Source organism: Petaurus breviceps, unplaced genomic scaffold, assembly GCF_028583685.1.
Source record: "Petaurus breviceps papuanus isolate PSGF00001 unplaced genomic scaffold, PetGlider_PUasm1.0 90925, whole genome shotgun sequence".
NCBI lineage: Eukaryota > Metazoa > Chordata > Mammalia > Diprotodontia > Petauridae > Petaurus > Petaurus breviceps.
The window spans coordinates 7,174,800-7,198,415 of record NW_027187380.1 but is presented as its reverse complement, the minus strand read 5'-3'; the positions used below and the strand labels follow the sequence as shown (position 1 = coordinate 7,198,415).

General features: G+C 36.5%; 1 protein-coding gene across 3 annotated transcripts in view; it reads left to right on the top strand.

The window, feature by feature from the left end:
- KANSL1 (KAT8 regulatory NSL complex subunit 1) overlaps window positions 1-23,616 on the top strand; it is a 214,301-nt gene that overhangs the window by 68,730 nt on the left and 121,955 nt on the right. The window lies entirely within an intron of this gene.

Genomic DNA, 23,616 nt, shown 5'->3' with positions numbered 1-23,616 from the left:
TTCCCACTAATTCTAGAAGAAACTTAAAAGGCTATGTTTTATTTTTTACATCACTTATGTTTTCCAGTTATATCCATATCTCTGTAGAGAGCTATCCCTAAAACCAAAAAAAGAAAAAAATTTTCAACAAAAATAACCAACATGTCAATTAAATTTGAAGCTAAATGTTGGTGTTCCATACCTATAGTCCTTCACTTGCAAAGAAGAAAAAGAGTACATTCTCATATATTTTTGTGGCTATGCTTGGTCATTATAATTATCATGTATATTGTTTTCCTGGTTCTACTTGATTCACTTTGTGTCACTTCATATAAACAGGCATTCAGTATGAAGAGAAGTCCAGCCTCTCTTCTTACTGAGGCTAGCTTTGTGACCCCATACTACATAACTGGAGTAAATACATAGCAGGAAAATATAGTATGAAATACTTAGAAGTAGAGGAGGTTAAGTAACTTGCTCAAGGTCACACAGTAAATGTTTGGGGCTGAATTTGAACTCAAGTCTTCTTGACTTCAAATCCAGTGCTATCCACTGCACTACATTTTTACTATGTATGGATGAACTGGAGTTGACTAAATCATAAGAGTTTTGAAAGAGAAGAAAATGTAGCCCCAACAGGGCTGGGAAAGTATTGAAAGATTGAAGGGATTGGAGTTGTTAGGGAGGACAAAGACTAGGTTTAGCAAGAGTATGGTGTAAGAATAGAGAGAATTATGCATATTATTGATTGATGATTGATATTATTGATAGATGATTCTATCAGTTTGACAGTTCTTGATCATGAAAGTGGAACACTTGTGTGTGATAGTGAGATGGAGTGTGATCTTAGCTTTGTGTAGCAGAGGTAGAGAGGTGGGAGTAGGTTATAGGACTTGAGCACATGGAGGAACTTGTAGATGAGGATATTTGAGGCTACATCAATACGAATGTTGAAATCTTGTGGTAAGGAGGCACCGAAAAGGGAAGGTGACAAAGTTTCCTATAGCTAGGACTAGATTCTGGGCTTTCAACTTTAGTTGTAGCATACTGCCTGTTTGATAGAATTCAGTTAAAAAATTTCTCAGTTTTTCACAGTCTGCTTAAAAATGATTATTGCATTCTTAGACATATGGAATAAACATGCAAGATTAGGTGAAAAGTTTGAATCCATGCATGTGCCAGAAAAACTGCATATAATATCAGCATAGGGGAGGTTTTTACTTGCCCTCTTTTCAAGTCTCCTCTTTTTATCCAGGATATATGCATATGACATGGCAGAAAATGTAACTTCTTTTTGCCTAACTTTTCTTATTGGAGAAAAGAAATGTAGTCAGTTATTACTAGTGTTCTTACCCATGAATTCTTGAAGAAAGGAAACAAATTAGCAAAGATTAGATTACCATTTATGAATTTTTAGAAGATAGTTAATATTGACACTTGTTATTTTCTGTAGCTGTATAAATCCTCTTTGATTCCAGTAAATCCATGTGTAAAAAGGCCTTTAAGAGCATATGATCTAATTAAAAGGTTGAATTTAATTGTGTGGGTCATACATAGTGTTTTGTTGACACTCATAGTTCTTCATTCTTCAGTTGTTGGTTTAGCTTTTTGTTTTGTTTTTGCTTAAGTTAATGGTTCACACAAGTCAAGAAGATAGATTAAGTATTCCTGACCTTATCCTCAGTATTTGAAGTATACACCCTTGAACACATACATATTATCAGGAATAATTTACCCTTTTATCTGTTCACAGTACAGTTCCATGTAAATTAGTCTACTTTGATGTATTGAGGGACTAAAGAAATAAACTGATTACTAAAATAATCAGGAAGTTTTGCTTTCTGCTCCCTCAGCAAATGTGGGGATTTATATAGTTGTATTCACTTAGTTTTTTAAGTGATCACTTAATTTTTGACTTTGTGAATAGATTTTCTTTTATCTTTGTGATAAGTATCTGGGAAAGTTTTATAGTGGAAATGTAGTGCTCAAGCCATATAATAGAGGATTCATTTTGCATTATTAGTTCTGTATTAGCTTGACTAATTTTGTTGATTATTATAGCTTATTGACTGTTGTCTTTGAGACTTTGAGATTAAGTGACAAGATAATATTGTTGGCTGGCTTAGGTGAAGTTTATTTGACTTTTGAAATTTATGCTGTATGGTGGGGAGGGAGTGTGGTTCTTAAATGATCTTTAACACTATTCCTAGTTCATTTCTTTTTCTTTTTAAAATGAATTTCTTTTTAGTTTTCACTGTTCACTTGCATAAGATTTTTGAGTTCCAAATTTTCTCCCCATCCCTCCCCCCAAGATGGCAAGCATGATTGATACTGGCTCTAAGTATATATTCATATTAAACATATTTTCATATTGTAAAGAAAAATTAGAACGAATGGGAGAAACCACAAGAGAGCAAACAAAAAAAAAGAGAATACTTTGAACTGCATTTAGACTCCATAGTTCTTTTTCTGGATGTGGATAATATTTTCTGTCATAAGTCATTTGGAGTTGTCTTAGAACCTTGCATTGCTAAGCAGAGATAATTCTATCAAAGTTAGTCATTGCACAGTGTTGCTGTTACTATGTAAAATATTGTTCTGGTTTTGCTAACTTCACTCAGGATCAGTTCATGGAAGTCTTTCTAGGCTTTTTTTTTTTCTTTTTGGAAGGGCAGTTGGTGTTAAGTGACTTGCCCAGGGTCTCCTGGCTAGTAAATGTTAAGTGTCTTGAGGCCAGATTTGAACTCAGGTCCTCCTGACTCCAGGGCCATTGCTCTATTCACTGTGCCACCTAGACTCCTCCTTTCTAGGTTATTCTTAAATCTTCTTGCTCATCATTTCTTATGGAACAGTAGTATTCCATTACATTCATATACCACAACTTGTTTAGCCACTTCCTGGTTGATGGGTATCCCCTCATTTTCCAATTCTTGGCCACCAAAAAGAACTGCTATAAATATTTTTGTATGTTTGGGTCCTTTTCCTGTTTTTATTATCTCTTTGAGATACAGATCCTAGTTCATTTCTTAATAGCTTTAGGAACAGTGTTCTGGAAGGTGGGTTGGGTAAGAAACTCACATTCACGCAATTTAGAAATTTCTTACCTTGTTTTTTGTTATTTTTGCTTCCCTTTCTGAAATTCCAGAATCCCCATAGTATTTGACCTCTTTTAAATTTCTGATATATTAAGTTCATTTAAAATTTAAGTGTCTTTGGGTAAAAATTGTATGAACATTTTAAATTAAAACTGTTAACTCCAGTATCGACATATTTGTCACTTCCTTATAAAACAAACAAATCACTTGTTAAACCACCTTGTGTATTTTGATCTCCAAGGTTATGTAAAATATATTTATGTGATTTGCTTGAAAAAAGTCTTGGGTGTGAAATCAAAGAACCTGGCTTCAAGTCTTAGCTTTTACAGTTATTAGCTATGTGATATCTCCACTTTGGTTATTGGTAAATTAGTTTTCTGTGGCTTTTTGTCATTTAATAATTAGGGCTTTTATTCATTCTTTTAAACATTTCAGAAAATGATGGTTTTAATGACTGCTGACTGTTTTGAGAAATTTCCCCTTTCCACTAAGCTACCAAGGTGATTTTTCTAAAATGTAGGTCTGATCATGTCACTTCTTTGCTCAGTGAGCTTTAGTGGATTCCTTTTACTTCAGGATCAAAGATAAAGTCCTTTGGTTGACATTTGAAGCTTTTCATAACCTGGCCCCTTTCTACCTTTGCAGCCTCTTTACATTCTCTTAGGATCCAGTTGTATTGACCTATTTTCAGTTCCTTGAACTTGATACTCTAACTTCATGCCTTTTGTATTGGCTTTCCCTCATGTTGGGAGCACTCTGCAACCTCACTTCCTCCTCTTAGTTTCTTTTAGGACTTGGATCAAGACTTGCATACACTTTCTGAGGGAAGCCTTTCTTCTTTCAGATTATTTTCATCTACACTGTATATATCTTGTACGTACCTAGTTATTGAAATTAGTTTCTCCATTAGAATGTATGTTCCTTGAGGATGGGGAATGTTTTTTGCCTTCTGTGTATCCATAAATGCATGTTGACTGATGGACCAAGGCTTTGATTTCTTCATGTATGGTGAGGACTTTATCAAAGTATCAAAACCAGCCTTTCTTTCCAAATCCCTTTTGCTTAGGAAAATAACTATGCAGTCAAGAGGGCATAAAGCATATAAAACTTAGGTTTGAATGAGTGGACTTATTAGATTAAGGAGAGCAAAAACCTATCAATTTAAACTCCTTTTTAGAGAAAGGAACTGGGAAAATAAAAGTTAAGGGAGAAAAACATAAGGTATTTTTTTCAAGTAACAAGCATTTTTTTAAGTGCCTACCATGTGTCTTGTATTATACTAGGTGCTGGATTATAAAAACAAAAGCGAAACGGTTTTAAGATGATACCTACATATGTTACTGTACACAAAACTGAAATAACTTGGGAATAAGGCTTTAGAGACTGGTGAGGGTTGGGTAGGCTTTACTTGTATAAAGGTGGTTTTGAACTAAACTTAGAAAGAAACTTATATTGATTCCAGCCATGGGGGGAGGGGAGGAAGAACAGCCTCTCTAAAGGAATGGAGACAAGAGATGGAATGTAGTGTGTGAGAACAACAGCAAGGCTAATTTGTATGGATAGAAGATTGAGTGAAGCTAGAAAGGAATGTTGAAGCCAGATGGTGAAGGGCTTTAACTGCCAAAGGGAGGAATTGATATTTGATCCTCAAGGGAGCCACTGAGTTAGAGCAGGGGGTGACATAGACCTGCAGTTTAGGAATATCATTTAGGTTTCCAGTGAGCAAGTCAAGAAACCTCTTTAAACCTCAATTTGCTATTAGTGAAAATATGGCCTTTACTTCCACCACAAGGTTTTATTTTATAATGAAATAGTTATATAATGCATGTAAATATCAACTAAACGCATAGATATTGTGGTCATGGTATTATCATCCACATGTTATAGATATTTATTAATGATATTTTTATAATGCTTTATAATCATATTGCCATTTGCCATTTATCATCTCATCTGAACCTATACTACCAGGATTGTATTTTCCCCCTTTAAAAGAAATTTAAAAGAATGAGGGAACTGAGGCCCAGAGAGGTTAAATGATTTGTCCTGAAGCTGGCTCTCTACAGCTACTAAATGTTAGGACTTCACCCTTTAGAGTTTCCAGTAGAGTACACTTGACCTTTTCTACCTCCTCATGGGCAGGTAAGTTGTAATAACTTTATTTTTTTTTTTAAAGCAATTGGGGTTAAGTAACTTGCTCAAGGTTACACGGCCAGTTATTTCTGGGTGTGGTGCTAAGTATCTTGAGCCCGGATTCGATCCCCAGGTCATCCTGACACTGGAGCCGGTGCTCTTACTCGCTGAGCCACCTGGCCACCCCTAATAACTTTATTTCAAATGAGAGGCCCATAGAGATTGTGATTTGTACCATGTTACAGCATATGGAAGAACTGGGACTAGATTGAAACTTCTGATTCTTAGTTCAAGTTACATCTTTGCATGTGATTTAAAAAAAAAAAAATCCCATAATGTGTACCTCTTTTACAATTATGGGATCCCTTATCTGAAAAGGATTTAAGGTAAGAATCTCAAGTTTTAGTTATTATTCTTTCATTTGCTTCCAAAGACAGTGACTTATTTCAGATTAAATGTAACCTTAAACTTACCAAATTAAATGAATGGTATTATTACCACAACTGTCCTATCCTGTATGGTACTAACAATCGATTCTGAAAGGTCAGGGCCTCTTTTTTCATATAGAAAGACAACATGCCTCCCTATCTGTCTGTACTGGAGTTCTTAATCTTTTTGTGTCATGGGGACCCCTTTGGTAGTCTGGTGAAACCTCTAGATCCCTTCTCAAAATAAGTATATGTGTTCGGGAGCTACATTTCTTTCCTGATGCTGTCTTGTTGATTTACTCTTAAGTTGACTGTGTAAAGTTGGCTCCAGTATTTTCAGGAATGAGCAAAACACTTGTATAGGTATGGGGGGAGGAAGCAAGCATTTATTAAGTACCTACTATGTGCTAGGCACTGTGCTCAGTACTATACAAATAATCTCATTTAATCCTCACAACAACCTTGGGAGGTAGGTATGTTCTTTCATTTACAGTTGAGGAAACTGATTGAGAAAGGTTAAGTGACTGGCACAAGGTCACACTCCAGAGTATCTGAAGTGAAATTCAGATTTAAGTGAAAAACTTAGGTCTTTCTGACTTGAGTCTCAATGTTCTGTCCACTGAATCACCTTGCCAGCTAAGAGAGGCATTGCATTTGGAGAATGACAATAAAATAAGTTCCACTATATTTTGTCTTAAATTGAAGGTTTAATTTTTAAGTTTTGCTTCTAAAAGTTATTTTTGGTGGTCTCTTATTTTAGAATTAATCTCTGAAATGTCTTGTTGAATTTGAAACTGGTACTTAAGTGTAAATAATGTGGGTTGAAAATTTGTGGCATAGAAATGTAACGGTTCTCTTCTAGCACCCTAATTTTATCTTCTGTTTGCTTGGGTGTGCAAAACCTATATTGGCCTTTTAAATTATCTTTGGGAAGGGTGGCCAGGTAGCACAGCGAATAAGAGCACCAGCTCCAGTGTCGGGATGACCTGGAGATCGAATCTGGGCTCCGACACTTAGCATCCACCCAGAAACACCTGGCTGTGTAACCTTGAGCAAGTTACTTAACACCCCCCCCCCCAAAAAAATTATCTTTGGGAAACATTCTTTTTGAATAGAGTATAGCTTTATTATTCTTGAATACTTCTGCTGCTTTTCTTTTGTTAAATTCGACTTACTCCCTCCATTTTACAAGTACTTTCAAGCCAGTCATCTAAGAGATTTAAAGTAAAGTACTGGGGCAACTAGGTGGCACAGGGAGTAAAGCTCTGGCCAGGCCCTGGAGTTGGGAGGACCCGAATTAGGTTATGGCCTCAGACACTTAAAACCCATATACACACACAAAAACTAGCTGTGTAACTTTGGGCAAGTTACTTAACCCCAATTGCCCTCCAAAAGGCCAAAAAAAAAAAAAGTACTTCTGTGTCTACCTGTGTATTGTTTCTTAATGGGAGGAAATAGGTGATTAAAAATCATAATGTTTGAATCTATAATTTTCCTGATGATTCAGTGTTAGGGGTATCCAGAATAAACAAGTATTATGCTATTAAATCTTTCACTCTTTCTTGAAAAGAATGCAGGCTCCTTGATGACAGGGTCTGTTCTTTTTTGTCTCTAGCATAGACCCTGCACATCAGGGTCTTAATCAACGTTGGTTGAATTTGATTGCATTGTAAGGGGGAAAGGAGCTGTGTAGCACAGTGGATAGGGTGCTGTGTCATGGAGTAAGGAAAATTTAAATTCAGAGGCAGCCCAGACGCTTAGTAGCTTTTTGACCCTGGACAGGTCACTCGACCCTTTTTGCCTCAGTAATTCCTCACTTGTAAAATGAGCTGGAGAAGGAAATAGCACAAGCCATTCTAGTATCTTTGCTAAGAAAATCCCCAAATTTTTTTTTCCCCATGAACAGTCAAATGAACAATAGCAGCAGCCACAACAACAGGAAGAAGAAAAAGAAAAGATTCTTTTAGGGCAGTTTTTTTTTATTCCTTTTCCAGATTCATTTCAGGTAACAGTGGAGGGGGAACTGAGAGGAAACTAGGCATTTCATTTATCTTTACCAAAGAAGACAATTTTTTAAATGAAGAAATAATCCTATTTCCTTTAGTTTTTAGATATTTTTAATTATAGATTTGGCCAGTAGATAAAACCCTGACAAAAAAGATTTAGGACTCAGTTTTATTGTTGTCATTCAGTTGTGTCCAGCTCTTCATGACTCCATGGGCAGATCTATGGGGTTTTCTTGGCAAAGGTACTGGTGTGGATTGCCATTTCTTTGTCCAGTATGTCCACCTTTTACAGATGAGGTGCTGAGGCAAATAGAAGTTAAGTAACTTACCCAGGGTCACACAGCTAGTGTGTGTCTGAAGCTGGATTTAAACTCAGATTTTAGTGACTCCAGGCCCAGTACTTAAATCTCTGCAACATTTAGCTGCCCCAGGGCCCAGGTTAGGTGAGGTGAGCTTTACTGACCCATTCTAAGTATTCTTCCCAAAAGAGGCTTTTTCTGGTTGTTTTGTTTTATAGAAGAACAAAGAATTCAGAAATTAATGACTTAATCAAAGTCAGGACAGTACTTTTTTTTCTGGACCATTTGAGATTTAAGACTGAATGCCACTCTGTACTTGACACCATGTTGGATAAATGAGCAGAGGTTGGCAGTGGAGTTTTTCCTTAACTCCTTACTTCTATCCAGGAAAATAAGTTCTCTCCTCTCTGTTTCTTTCCCATCATCCACCTGTCAAGGCAAAGAAATGACAAAACTAGTGATGGCAAAATTCATATATTGCTATGGAGAAAAGCTGAACTCATCTTTATAAAAGTTATTAGAATCAACCTTATCAACCCAGTGACCAGTCATAATTCCAAAGGACTCAGGAAGAAACATATTTTCTATCTTTAGTTAGAAAACTGATACACTCATTGTTCATCTCCTCTTACCAGGACTAGGCACAATAGTCTTATTTGAGAGATTTATAATGCTCTTGACACGCTGATAAGAAAGTTGGGGAGAGAGGACGTTTTGGGGAGAAAAGGCAATAAGTTCTCTTTTGGAGATGTTAAGTTTGAGAAGCTTGCTGGACACCAAAGGCAGTTAGAGATGTGGGAATTTAGCCTTTCCTTTGCTTACATTTTCCTCTAAATCATTTTACTTGTGATGACTTTCTTTGTATCATACTTATTCACATACCCATCATAACTCTGTTCTCTTCCCTTTTCCCCTAGTGTAAGCTTCTCCCAGGTGGGGGAGTGGGCCTTGTTTTGGTTTAATATTCATCGTCTATATATAAATGCTTTATAATCTTTGTTGAATTGAATTGTAGGAAGTTACTTAACTTCTCTGAACTCAATTTTTCTCATCTGTAAAATGGAGTCAAGTTTACTTAGGCTAGTTGGAAGGAAAGCACTTGACAAAGCACCTTACTTAAATATGGTTTTGCAATGTAGATTTGGGAAATTAAGTTGGTCTTAATTCTTTAACTTCTTTGCAGGAGTAAGCACTTAAATACTTTAGGACCTGGTTACTACTTTCTGAGGTGCTTAAGATAGGAAATGGGGAAACTTCTTTGGCTATAGGAAGATCACATTTTATCTCAGAGAAGCTTTCCTCTTTTTTTTGAATTAAGCACTCATTATTATTTCAAAAGAGATTTAGGGACAGTGACTGAAAAGTTATATTTTATTCATTAAAATGTAATAAGCAGCTAATTAAGTTAAGTTGGTTATCATGATGTTTACTGCTAAGTTTGAGAAGCTGTTTAATAAGACTTCTGTCAGAATTTCGTTTTGAGAATCTACAAGCTAGCAGACCCAGACAAGTTCTTTGATTGTGAGCTCCTTGAGGGCAGGGACTCTTGTTTGTTTGGATATTTCACTAGCTCTTTGCATAGTGACTGGAAGATGGTAGGTACTTAATGCTTATTAAATGGCACACTTAAAAAGTCAAACCTGCAAACTATAAGGTGTAAAGTTATTAATTCTTATACTGTTTTTACACTATTTGCGTAGATTTGAGGATGCATTTCAATTCCATTTCAGGAGAGAGGTTGTGTACCTTACCTTGCTTAGAAATGTCAGAGATGATGACATACACTTTTGTAATTGGTGGGTTCTCTGTCCTTCTCTTAGATTTTTTTCTCCCTTTCCATCAATTGGTTCCTTCCTCAGTGCCTACAAAATGCCCAAGTCTCTCTTATCCTTAAAATACCTTTACCTAGAGCCTGCCATCTTGTTGTGCTATTGTCCTATACTTCTCATCCCTTTCTCATTCAGACTATTCAAAAAGCTGTCTGTACTTGTTGCCTCTTCTCTCACTCTTCAACCACTTGCAGCCTGGCTTCCTGTTTCATCACTCAGCCAAAATTGGTCTCTCCAAAGTTGCCAGTGATCTTATAACTGCCAAATCTGGTGGTCCCTTTTTCACTCCTGATTCTCGACCTATCTTGTTGCATTTGACATGTTGACCACCTCTCCTGATTTTTCTTCTCTCTGGCTTTTCCTGATAACTACTCTTTCCTAGTCATAGACTCTGCCTCATTGGCAAGCTGAAACCTATGAACCTCTTAATAGAGTAATGTTAGTTGCTTATATTCAAAATTGAAGAAATGTTAAATTTGTTTGATTCAGAGGTTATGAAAATAAAGAAGGATCACCCCAATCTAAGTGTATGGACCCCCTGAAGTCTATGTACTATTTGTTTCCATGGGCCCCTCATTAAGAATTTCATCTTGGTCGCTGATCCTCATCACCTTCTAAAGTAATTTTCCTTAAGCCAGACCACCCCTTCCCCCCCCCCCCATGCACAAACACACCCTCCCCCCTTCAGTGATACCTAATTTCCTCTGGGATCAAAAATGAACTCCTGTGTTTAGGTTTAAAACTCTACAGATTTTGGCTCCAGCCTCATTAGATATGGAGTTAGAAAATCAGGTGTTTGACTGGGAAGATGAATAAACAGTGTAAAAAAAGTCAGACTACAGAATCTTACTTTAGTGACAAAGAAGAACAAAACATATAACCAGAAGAAGACAACAAAGTCAAAGATCCTACATCAAAAGCCTCCAAGAAAAACATGAATTGGTCTCAGGCCCTGGGAGAGCTCAAAAAGAATTTTGAAAATCAAGTAAGAGAAGTAGAGGAAAAGTTGGGAAGAGAAATGAGAGTGATGCAAGAAAATCATGAAAACGAGTCAACAGTCTGCTAAACAAGACCTCAAAAAATACTGAAGAAAATAACACCTTAAAAAATAGACTAACTCAAATGGCAAAAGAGGCCCAAAAAAGTCAATGAAGAGAAGAATGCCTTTAAAAAGTCGAATTGTCCCTATGGAAAAGGAATTTTAAAAACTCACTGAAGAAAATAATTCCTTCAAAAATTAGAATGGAGTAGATGGAAACTAATGACTTTATAAGAAATCAAGAAATTATAAAACAGAATCAAAAGAATGAAAAAAATAGAAGATAATATGAAATATCTCACTGGAAAATAGATCCAGGAGAGATAATTTAAGAATTACTGGACTACTTGAAAGCCATGATCAAAAAAAGAGCCTACACATAATCTTTCAAGAAATTATCAAGGGAAGCTGCCCTGATATTCTAGAACCAGAGGGTGAAAGAGAAATTGAAAGAATCCACGAATCACCTATTGAAAGAGATCTCAAAAGGAAAACTCCTAGGAATATTATAGCCAAATTCCAGAATTTCCGGGTCAAAGAGAAAATATTGCAAGCAGCCAGAAAGTAACAGTTTGAGTATTGTGGAAATACAATCGGGGATAATTCAAGATCTAGCAGCTTCTACATTGAGAGATCAAAGGGCTTGGAATAGGATATTCTGGAGGTCAGAGGAGCTAGGATTAAAACCAAGAATCACTGGTTCAGCAAAATTGATTATAATAGTTCAGGGGAAAAAAATGGATATTCAATGAAATGGAGGACTTTCAAGCATTCTTGTTGAAAAGACCAGAACTAAATAGAAAATCTGACTTATAAAATATAAGAGAAGCATAAAAAAGTAAACAGGAAAGAGAAATCATAAGGAACTTATTAAAGTTGAACTGTTTACATTCCTACATGGAAAGATGATATTTGTAACTCATGAGACCTTTCTCAATATTAGGGAAGTTGGAGGAAATAGATCCATAGATAGATGGCATAGGGTGAGTTGAATATGAAGGGATGATATCTAAAAAATAAAATTAAAGGGTGAGATGAAGATATTGGTAGAAGGAGAAAGGGGATGATAGAGCGGGGTAAATTATTTCACAAAAGATGCAAGAAAAAGGTTTCACAGTGGAGGGAAAGAGGGGGAAGGTGAGAGGGAATGAATGAACTTTACTGTCATTTGATTGGGCTTAAGGAGAGAATAATAAGTAAGAGGGGAAAGAAATGGAGGCAAGATGATAGAAGTTAGGGCAGATTGGGGGAGGGGGTAGTCAGAAGCAAACACTTTTGAAAAGGGACAGGGTCAAAGAAAATAGAATAGGTAGGAGGGTGGGCTAGGATAGAGGGAAATATAGTTAAATCTTTTTACAACATGCCTATTATGGAAATGTTTTGCACAACTATACATGTATAACCTATATTGAATTGCTTGCCTTCTCAATGAAGGTGGGTGGGGAGAGAAGGAGGAGAGAATTTGTAATTCAGAGTTTTAAAAACAAATGTTAAAAATTGTTTTTACATGCAACTGGGAAATAAGGTAGAGAAATCTATCTTGCCCTACAAGAAAATAAAGGGGAAGGGGATGAGAGGGGGTGGAGCAAGATAGAAGGAGGGCAGACTGGGGGAAGGGGTAATTAGAATGCAATCTTGGGGTTGGGGGAGGGGAGAGATGGGGAGAAAATCTAGAGAACCAAAAATAAATTAATTAATTAAAAAAAAAAAAAACCCAGCATGGCTCAAGTGGACCGACTGTATGAATCCCTTCTTGGTAACTTCAAGTGCTAGTTCCCTACTTCTAAAACTGCCTTGGATTTAACTGTTTGGTATATGTTATGTTCATTCATTTTATATGAATGCTGTGTATATTTATGTATATACTTGTTGCCCCTTTTTATGTCCCCTGGTAGGTAGGGATTGTTTCATTGCCTGAACTTGCCTGTATCCTTATTACCTAGCAATGTGTGTGCCACATATAGTATAAGTCATTAATAAATACTTAGTAATTGATTTTTAGATAGAATATATTTAATTATTTGACAGTCTTGCATTGTCTCTAGGAAATAATTTACATGATCAGTTTTCATTCTCTAGACTGTAGAGGCAAAATTGTTGTAGGAGATGTGATTCAAACTGTAGATATTCCAGGATTTTTCGAAAAAGGTATTTGGGTACTTGCAAATATTTTAGATTGAAGGACTTTAGGGAAATAATATATTACAGAGGCTTAGGTGGATTCTGGTGAGTTTGGGAGCTTGTCAATTGTGTTAGTTTTGAGAGTTGATTGTTACTATCGGAGTGACAGCAAGGAATAGTTGAAAGAACTTGTTTAGGTTGGAAAGGGAAAGAGGGAAAGGAGAATGATTGAAAAGCACGCCAGGCATTGTACTAAGCACATCTCCAAGTATTACCTCATTTGATCCTCACAACGATTCTGAGAGGTAGGTGATGTTATTATCCTCGTTTTACAGTTGCTGCCAAATTGCCACGTGAATTACTCAAGGTCACACAGTAATTGTCTGAGATTGGGTTTGAATTTAGGTCTTCCTGACTGAAGGCCACTGAGTCTTCTGTTTCTTCAAGAAAGAACCTTAGATATCATCTAGTCCATTCCCCTTATTTTATAAATTAGAAACTGATCATCACAGAGGTTATGATTTTCCCAGATCCCACTACTCCTGCCACTGTATCATGCTGCCTTTGCCTTGTTTCATGGTTTCTTACGAATTATATGCCCTTGATCACTTCTTAAGGTCTCAAATTAAACTTCAAGGGTGGTTTTAGTTTAAGGTTTTTGTTTTTTTTTCCCTCTAAAGTATTTGGATTAGCACCTTGGTCTCCAGACTTCCTTGAGTAATAACATTTCAAGTATGTGTCCTAAATGTGTGTATATTTATTTTTAAGTTATTGTGGTTCTATACTAATATGTGCATGACACAACAGAAGTTAAAAAAGGATGAGATGGAGGTAAGGTGAATTTTGAACTTAAAAACAACAGAATTAAAAAATTGGTTAGACGTGTAGTTGGGCAGGGGAAAGAGTTGAAGATTTTACTGAGATTATATATAAATGTGGGCGACTGAAGAGTTGGTAATAGCCTTATACCGGAATAGAGAAGTTTGGAAGAGATACGGGTTTTATGAGGAAGATAATGTAATGAAAACTGCCTTGCAGATCCAGCCCATGCCTCTTCATCCTGTGAGAGTTATTCTGTCACACTCAAAACATAAGAAAGTGAGCTCCCATTAAAGGGCTCTTGCAGGGAAGGTTGGGTTTTGGCTCATCTTTCTCCCTCAACTTGGCTGATCACAAACCTTTTGAGGTCAAGTCATATTCTCCCAGGGGATCTTTTTGCTTTGGTAACCACTGGATGTCAGGAATTCTAAGTGATTCTATCATTTTGAGTTGTAGAGAAATTGAGAGACTTATTTAGGAAGAAATCCCCCATTGGCCAAATAAAATACGAAGTTAAAAATATTGTTGCAGTAGATTATATGTGATGAGTGTAGAGTATATGCTTATAGTTTTACCTGCTGGCTAAAGTTTCTTCATTACCAAATTTGTACTTATTCTCTTTCTCTCTCTTCTACCCCTCTCCCCCTTTTTTCTTTTGTGTCAAGTAGTGATTAACACACAGGTAAACCAAGTAAGATTGATAGGCTGAAACCAATACATTTTGTTCAGTATGCAAACTGGAAATTCTCTAGAAATTCAGGACATTAATCATTTGCTTTAATTTTCAGTGTAATATTTTTGCTTCATGATACTGGAAATAGATCATTATATTGTAGTGAAAAGAATACAGGTTTTAAAGGGAGAAAATTTGAATTTTACAATTTACCAGCTATGTAAATTTTGGCAAGTTATTTAAACTTGTGAGTTTGATCCAGTTGTTTGACTCTTCATGACCCTATTTGGGATTTTCTTGGCAAAGATAATAGAGTGGGTTTGCTATTTCTTTCCCCAGCTTATTTTTTCCACATGAGGAAACTGAGGCAACAAAGTTAAGTGACTTTCTCAAGGTTACACAGCTAGTCAGTGTCTGAGGCTGAATTTGAACTCAAAAGATAAGTCTTGCTCCAAACTGGGCATTCTATACATTCTGCCACCTAGGTAAGGGTGTAGTTAAGGATGATAATAATTCTTATATTACCTGCCCTGCAAGATTGTTATGAAGAAAACCTTTTCTAAACTAACATACAAATTAGAAGTGTCAAAAGGAAAAAAATAAAAAGTGGAATCCTTCCCCCTTTAAACATTAATTTAAAAGTTCTTAATTTTTCTGAGATATGAACTACACTGTCAGACTAGTGAAGCTCATGGATTCCCTTCTCATTATGTTTTTAAATGTATAAAATAAAAGAAAACTTGAGATTACAGAAGAAAACATTAATAATTTTATCAAAATAAAAAAAACAAAAACATTTACAGAGCCCAGAATGAGAACTTTTGCCTTAATTTATCTTTCTCAAAACAGTAAAAAAAAATTGCAAGTCTAACTTTAAAGTTCCACCATTTTTGAAAGTGTTTTGTCTTTTCCTCAATTAACTGTTGTATCCATCTCATTAAAAAAAAGTATATAATTTTTCTTTTAGCTGACTGAGATTGAGAAAGAAAGGGGGTGGGATAGATGATTAATGGAAAACTTACATCACTTTAACTTTTGGAACTTCAGAGTTCTGGATTTACTTTCACAGTTGGTGTGAGAATGAGCACTAATGGTTTAAAAAAATTCTCTGAATTAAAAGCATGTTTTAGACAGTCAAAACATAGCTATGTACTGCAATGAAGTAAAAGGCAGTGATAGTTACATAATCATAAGCAGTAAGAAACTTCCTTTGCCCTTCCCTTACCCCAGGGAACAGGGGTAGATCTAGAACTCATGATATATTAGATCATCTTCCCTTTGGTTCCTAAGACATTTTAGGGGAATAAAAATAAGTGAAATAGGAGAGAAAAATTAGTACACTATCTGGAGAATTTTTAGCCATGTGTATGCAAATAGAAACCTTAAATTTATTTTAGAAAAGCTAATGATTTACAGGAATGAGAGATGGTTTTTATGTTTTGTAGGAAGCCAGCTGACTTACAGCTTTAAAAGTAGGACTCTTGATGACTTACTAGCCTTTTCTAGTGTAATATTTTCTTGAGGCATGGTGAGCATATAGTTGGTTAAAGGTTTTTGTATTTAGCCTCCATGTTGTACTGGTCATATTTGTGGAAAGAGTGTTACTGAATGATTTAGAGGAAGAAAGAATAAAGATGATAAAGAAAAGGATATATGAAAGGAAATAATCAGAACTTGATAATGAGTTCTAGAATGGTTAGTTTAATGAAGGTAGAATACTGTTTTTTTTATCCCAATTTAGTCAGATATAAACAAATTAACATTTTGATGTATAAGAAAAATAGGAAGAGTTATGTGTAACTGTGAATCTATTCTATACTGTTTGCTTCAAACAAAAAAAAGTATAATAAATTAAACGTGTCCAGTGTATCTATTTCCCTTTCAACTTTTCTCTTCTGTGCATTAAAAAAAAATACTTCAGTTACCCTCTTTGTTTTCTTCTTTTTAATGCTGTCATTGGATCTCTACCTTTCTTTCCCAGAAAAAGGCAATCTTTCTAAAAATAGTCAAGCAAAACATCCATACATTTGCATATATGAAAATATTACATTTTATACTTTCAGATTTAAGATAGAAAGCAGTAGAGAGTATACCTCATCTCTAATCCTCTGGAGCCTGGGGTTTGGGGTGGGTAGGAGGGCAGGGGGTAGTCCTTGAATTGATCAGATTTGTTAATTCTCTAAAAATTATTTTTTCTTTACAGTTTTGTTGTATCAGTTGTTCTCCTGGTTCTGCTTAAAACAGTCACTGTTATTGGTTCATAGAAGTTTTCTCAGCTTTTTCTGAAATGATCCCTTTTGTCATTTCTTGTGCTATAATACTACATTCATAGACTATAATTTTTTTAGCCATTCTCTAATTCCTTCTTTATAATGTGACCTTTTATATAATTAGATGTCACATAAGCTTCTTGTGATGGATGGTGTGAGATCTTGGTCTAAACCTGATGTTTGCTAGACACTAACTTTCTCGTTTTTCCAGTGTTTTTTATTGAATGGTGAACCCTTACTCCCATGTTTGTAATCTGAATTTATTGACTGTGTTGCTATTGCATTGCAGTTCATTTATTGTCTAGCAAGTTTTTTTTAAAAAAAATGTTCATGTTGTATATCCAATCTGATTGATCTGTTTTAGTTATAGTACCTTTAGCTACGATACCTTTAAATTTAAGACAATATCTTAAGCTTTTAGGTATCTTGAAAAGATGTCTTGATGTTTGTGTTTAAATCTTTGAAATATCACATGTAGTTTGTGATGTTTAGCTAGATATTTGTAGTGAGACAGAAAATATTTTGATACTGTATTTAGAGTACTTGGGGGGTTGATAGTGTTTGATAGGCTGGATAGCTTGGTAAAGTGTAGGTTTTAAATACTGCATCAGCCTTTTTTATCTGTCTTCCAGCCTATATTTTAAAAGTTCTCATTTTTGGTAATTTTTGACCCAGTTTTCCATAATTAGATATAAGATAATGATAGCTTCTCACTGTGGACCTTTCCTTCTTCTTCCTTGTTACCATAGTTATTTGTGTATGTCTTTTTTTTCTTTATTAGACTATAATAACCTTGAAGGCCTTAATTATCAATAATTATTTTTGTATGCCAGTGATCTAGAATAAGACAAACTGTAGTTTTTCCAGCTTTATGTTCCCACTGCATATCTTACTGGTTTGGTACATGATTGGGAATAGGGCTTGGATCTGTGGTCTATCCCAGCTGAGGAAATTCCTTTTACCAGAGTGTGTGGGTACTTCCTTAGACAGTTGCTTAGAGCCCTGAGAGATTAAGTGATTTGCAGCGGACCATGTAGGCAGTATGTGATTGAAGTGGGACTTGAACCCAGGTCTTCTTGCCTCTGAGGCCAGCTCTCTATCCACTAGGCCACAGCTGCTTCTGATAACCATTTAATTAGCACATAATTTATCCATTCTTCTAATAACCCTCAGCACTTCAGAGATACTTAGCCAATCTTAAATTAGAGAATCAATCCATCATAGGATTTCAGACCTAGATTTGGAAAGGACATTAGAGGCAATCTAGTTTTAAGTCCCTCATTTTACAGAGAGAGAAAACAACCCTTAAAGATTAAGAGACTTTAGTACAGTGAGTAAGAGCACCGGCTCCAGAGTTGGGATGACCTGGGATTGAATCCAGGCTCAGACACTCAGCACCCACCCAGAAACACCTGGCCATGTAACCTTGAGCAAGTTACTTAACCTCAATTGCTTAAAAAAAAAAAAAAAAGATTAAGAGACTTTCATATGGTCACACAGATTATATCAGAGGTGAGATTTGAACCCAGGTCCTCCTATTGCAGAGCCACTGCCCTTTGCCATTGCCAGAGGAATAGTAATAATTACCTGACCAAGAGGTGCTCACCTTCGACTTTGAGGTATTTGGATTGTTTAAATATGTTTAGTCATTTTGTATAACAAGATATCTCCCATCCATTTATCTAAATAATTCAAAGTTTCTTGGAAAATGTAACAACAAAAATAATCTTGTTGAATGATTCTGATAGGCATGAGGTAGAGCATAAAGCAGAGAGATTTAGGCCTGCCAAAACTATTTACTATTGTGTTGAAGGCCATTATGGAGATCAGTTAGAAGAGGGATTACCAGTGAACCAGTAGGTCCTCCAGTTGCTTCTGTTAGCAGACCACATTGTACTGATACTGTAGAACTTCCTGAAATGGACGTTAGCTTATCCATCCACATAGGAAAGATGAGATGGATGAAGAATGTTCATTGTACTGTTTTGATCATGCACCTGAGTGGACATCTTACTGTAGAGCTTTTTAGTTCTATGTCTGCTGATACAGATGAAGCTTGGCCTAGAGTTAATGAGGAAGACAGAAGCCGAATTGCTTTCAGGAAATTGCCATGCATTTTTCCTGACTCTTTGCTTCCCCAAATAGTGATGCCCATCTTTTCATTGCCAGTTGCTGATGTTATGTGTGGAAGCAAAATCTGAAACATCACAACTTTGAAAGGACTAAAGATGAGCATTATGCAGAGAGGTAATGGAAAGGTACATGGTGGATTTGCATTATAGTCAATGAGGATCTCCGTCCCAAATAACAGAAAGAAAAGGTTACATGATGTGAGAAAGTAATGACAGGTAGACAGGGCTCTGCTGGCACCCTTTAAAGATTAGGAAAAACATGAGGAAGGCCCTCTAGCATGTTCAGTGAATGCCCTGTGGCAGACTAGAGACTCAAAGGCTGGAAGTGTACATGGATGGGTTCTAAACTTCATGGTAGGAGGAAACTCTGCAGATCCATTTAAGTATTTGTTCCATCCCATTAAGACTCACCACTGAAACTATTTTATTGGAAAAAGACTCATTTTTTACTTAGTGGAAGGGAGCCATCACTGTATGCTTTTAGGTAATAATGCTGATAACTTTTTCTGTAGACCTTTCTTTAATCTTTGCTGATGATTTTCTAGTTCTGTCTGTTGTCTCATTATTGAAGTTGAGTGAGTGGGTAGGCACGCACAAAATGCTATATTTTCATACTCAGAGGATTGACTTCTCACTGCCTATTTCTAGGCGTGTACTTTGTTGGCATCTGGCATTGGAACCTTTATTTCCTGCTTCCCAAATTCATTGCTCTTGAATAAAGGTGTGCTATCATATTATATTTAAATATATACTGAGACTTTTGTGTTATTAGGTATTTGTGGTAGGGGAGACAGATTTTCATTCATTCAGTCTTTTAGGATGACAGAAAAGAGGGTTCAAAGATAAAAGATAACCTTAAAATTATATGAAAATGGGGCAGCTAGGTGGCGCAGTGAATAGAGTGCCAGCCCTGGAGTCAGTCAGGAGGACATGAGTTCAAATGTGGCCTCCAGAAAGCAAAATATATATATATATATATGAAAGTGAACTATATATATCAGAAGGTGTTAGGTGGTTTGAGAGACAAAGTGATAAAGGGGGCTTAGTGGGAGGAGAGATGTTAAATAAGTGTAAAAATAAAGATAAAAGAGTTTGACCTCTGTCTTGAAGGAATGACGTTTAAAATACAGAGATGAGGGTAAGATATGGGTTTATTGAGAAAAATGGAAGAGGATAAGATATCCTAACCATGTGGACGTCTGCTTTTTCTTAAGACAACTTACTAGGTGGTACAGTGGATAGAAAGCTTGGCCGAGTCTTATCCTTTTCTCAAATAACTGTTATTAGCTGTGTGACCCTGGACAAGTCACAATCTCTGCCTCATTTTCCTTATATGTAAAAGGGGATAGTAGCATCTACCTTGCAGGGTTGTTGTGGATAAGTGAGATAATATTTGAAAACAAGCACTTAGCACAGTGTCTGCTATATGGCAAGCACTATATATTTTTTCATAACATTGGCTACAATTAATTGATACTGATTTCGTTTCAGAAATTATGCAAGCTATATTGCACAGTTGTTGTGTCATAAACTGTAATGGTAATGGTAATTTAAAGATCTTCCCTGTCCCTTGATAGGCCTAAGTGAATTTGAGGACCTTCCCTGATTTGAAAATATACTCTGCCCCCTAATAGGCTAAATTGGAGTCTGTGGTGGGAGGCTTGTTTTTCAGGAACAGCCATACCTTGTTACTTTGTGATTGGGTAGTGGGGTCACGAGGGTGTGATATTCTCTGACCCTGGAGGAGGCTATATATACCCTGATGAGGTTTTGCTTTGGAGACTCACTTATGAGAAGAGTTGTGTGATTTGGCCAGATGAGATTCTAGGTAGCTATGTGTTCACTCCCTGCACCTACCCCCCCCCCTCCCCCCAGCTTTGAAAACTCAGATGTTGATGCTTCTCTCTATGGTAATGGTCAGACAGCTAGAAGCCCTGTCTGTTGGTTTCTTTCTCTGTATTTTTTGTCTGCTTGTAAATTCGTTTGTATTTTCTCTGAAGTTCAGGGTGCTGACTTCCCTTGAACTAGCCATATGTTTTTTTTTTTAAGCAATCTGGGTTAAGTAACTTGTTCAAGGTTACAAGGGCCAGTTATTTTGTGTGGGTGTTAAGTATCTGAGCCCGGAACTGATCCCAGGTCATCCCAACTCTGGGGCTGGTGCTTCTTACTCACTGAGCCACCTGGCCGCCCCCAAATGTTATATGTTTGATTAAAGTAAAAATGATTAACCCCTTTTGAGTTGTTTTCCTTTAGAAAAGCAGATCAGAGAACTTGTGCTAGCAGCCATCCTGGGTATACTAAGGTACTTGCTGCTACATAAACCCAGCATGTCTTTTTTTGGAGGGGTGGGGTGGGGGGGTTTTGGTGCAAATTGACCTAAATGTTAATTAAGGGCTGCAAAATGAATTGTTTTTGCTTTTAACATCATTTTTTTTTTAAATTAGGAAGTTTTTTTTTGCAACTAAGCATTTATTTTCTCTCTCTGCCTGGCACTCCTTTTTCTACCATGAAACAAAAGACAAAAAAGAAAAAGAAAACCATTGTAACATATGTAGTCAAGTATGCCCCATTTTGTGTCTTTGATCCATCAATTCCCTGTCAGAAGGGTGGGTTAGGTTAGCATGTTTCATTTTAGGGCCTCTAGTTTTCATAGATTATTATTGTGGTGTGAACTGTTTCTCTGATTTTTCTTACTTCACGCCTATTCATATTAGTTTTTTCTGACACTGTCCATTTTTTTTCATCATTTCCTACAGCGCAGTTATATTAAATTATGTTCATATACTATTAGTTTAATCATTCTTCAATACATGGACATCTCTTTAGTTTGAAGCTTTTTACTTACCACAAAAAAAACTGATGTAGATGTTTTTATATATTACAAAATGGGGTTTCCTCTTTGATTTCTTTCTTTCTTTCTTTCTCTCTTTCTTTCTTTCTTTCTTTCTTTCTTTCTTTCTTTCTTTCTTTCTTTCTTTCTTTCTTTCTTTCTCCCTCTTCCTTCTTTCCTTCCTTCCTTCCTTCCTTCCTTCCTTCCTTCCTTCCTTCCTTCCTTCCTTCCTTCCTTCCTTCCTTTTTTTGGAGGGCGATTGGGGTTAAGTGACTTGCCCAAGGTCACACGGATAGTTTTTTGTGTTAAGTGTCTGAGGCCAGATTTGAACTCGGGTGCTCTATTCACTACGCTACCTAGCGGCCCCCAACTTCTGATTTTTTTAGAACACAGGCCAAATAGTGCTGTTGCTGGCTCAAAGGGTATGCAAAGTTTGGTGAATTTGGAGACCTAGTTCTAGTTAGTTATTCAACAAGCATTTGCTAGCTTATGTTCTAGGTGCTGTACTAAGTGATATTTTTTTTTTTTTGAAAAACAAAAACAAGGTCTCTTAAGTCTGGGCTCACATCATAATGTGAAAAACAACATACATTTCATAGTAGATGAAGTGTAAATGGAAGATAATCTTTGGGGGAAGTGACTAGTTCTTGGGGGGAAGGGTGTGGAGAGAAGAATGTAAAGTCTTTTTGTGGGAAGATTGGGATTTGAGCTGAGTCTTGAAGGAGATTAGGGGAACCCAGGAAGTGCAGGTGTGAAGAAGAGAGAAAAATCCAAATATAGAGAAGAGCTATTGAAAAGATGTGTTGGGAATGTAGAGCACTGGCAGAGAGAGTTAAGGTGGGAATAAGGTATAAGAAACCTGGAAAGTGAAGGAGAGGCCAGGATGTGAAGGACTTTAAATGCCAGTAGAGCATTTTATATTTTATTGTGGAGGTAATAGGGTATGTGAGATGAAAAAGTTTGGAGTCTGAGTCTGAGATCAGAAAAGGTCTTTATTCTTTCTCATGAGAAAGGGCACTGCCCCTGTAGCTCAAATGGCTTCTGCTAGGGAGTGCAACATGTGGAAGCTCCTGGGCTTCTCTTGTCCTGATCCTAACTCCACCTCTAACACCTGTCCTACCTTACCATTGGCTGGTGAGACAAGCTCACAGTCTTTCTAATTGGCGCCAAGCAGTTTTAGTTCTTCATTATGTATTCCTTTCACCAAACTTGGAAGTGCCAGTCAGAAGTGGACTAGTATGGTTTTCTTTCAGACTACCTCATTTCCAGGAAATCATGAGTTGCTCTAGACTGAACTGGTTTACAAAGTATGGAGAAGAGATAGGAATGTAACAGGAAGTTAAAAGAAATGAGGAAACTTCACTGTGAGTCATCTCTCTCTATGGGAACCACTGGAATCTATTAAAAAATGAGATGACTTGATTGGAGAATGGATTGGAGTGAGGAGAGGCTTAAGGCAGGGAGAACCCAGAAAGCTCTTACAGTAGCCTAGCTGAAAGGTCATGAGGGGCCTACAACCCCTCATGTTGCAACTATCAGTCATAGTGACTGATGAGTGGAGAGAAGGTATATATGTGAAAGATGATATGAAGGTAAAAACAAGATTTTATAACAGATTGCTAGTGAATGGGAATGAAGAGTCTAGAATGACAGGAGTCCTTGTGGATAAGAAAGTTTGGAGGATAGAGTGGGAAGAAAGATTTCTTGTTTTGAACTTAAGTTCAAAGGCAGTTGCTAATGAGATTAAAATTCAGGAGAGAGATTAGGGACTGGATGTAAATTTATTGTAATCATATGTATAGAGATATTAGAACCCATGAGAGCAGAGGACAGTTGTGTTACATTACTTTCTACAATGTTAGACCAGTTCTTAGTTCCAGCTATGATGTATTAGTTTGTATGCTTACCTGCAGTCTCTAGGATAATTGTCATTTTCCTTTTTTTTTTTTTTTTTGTCAGCTTT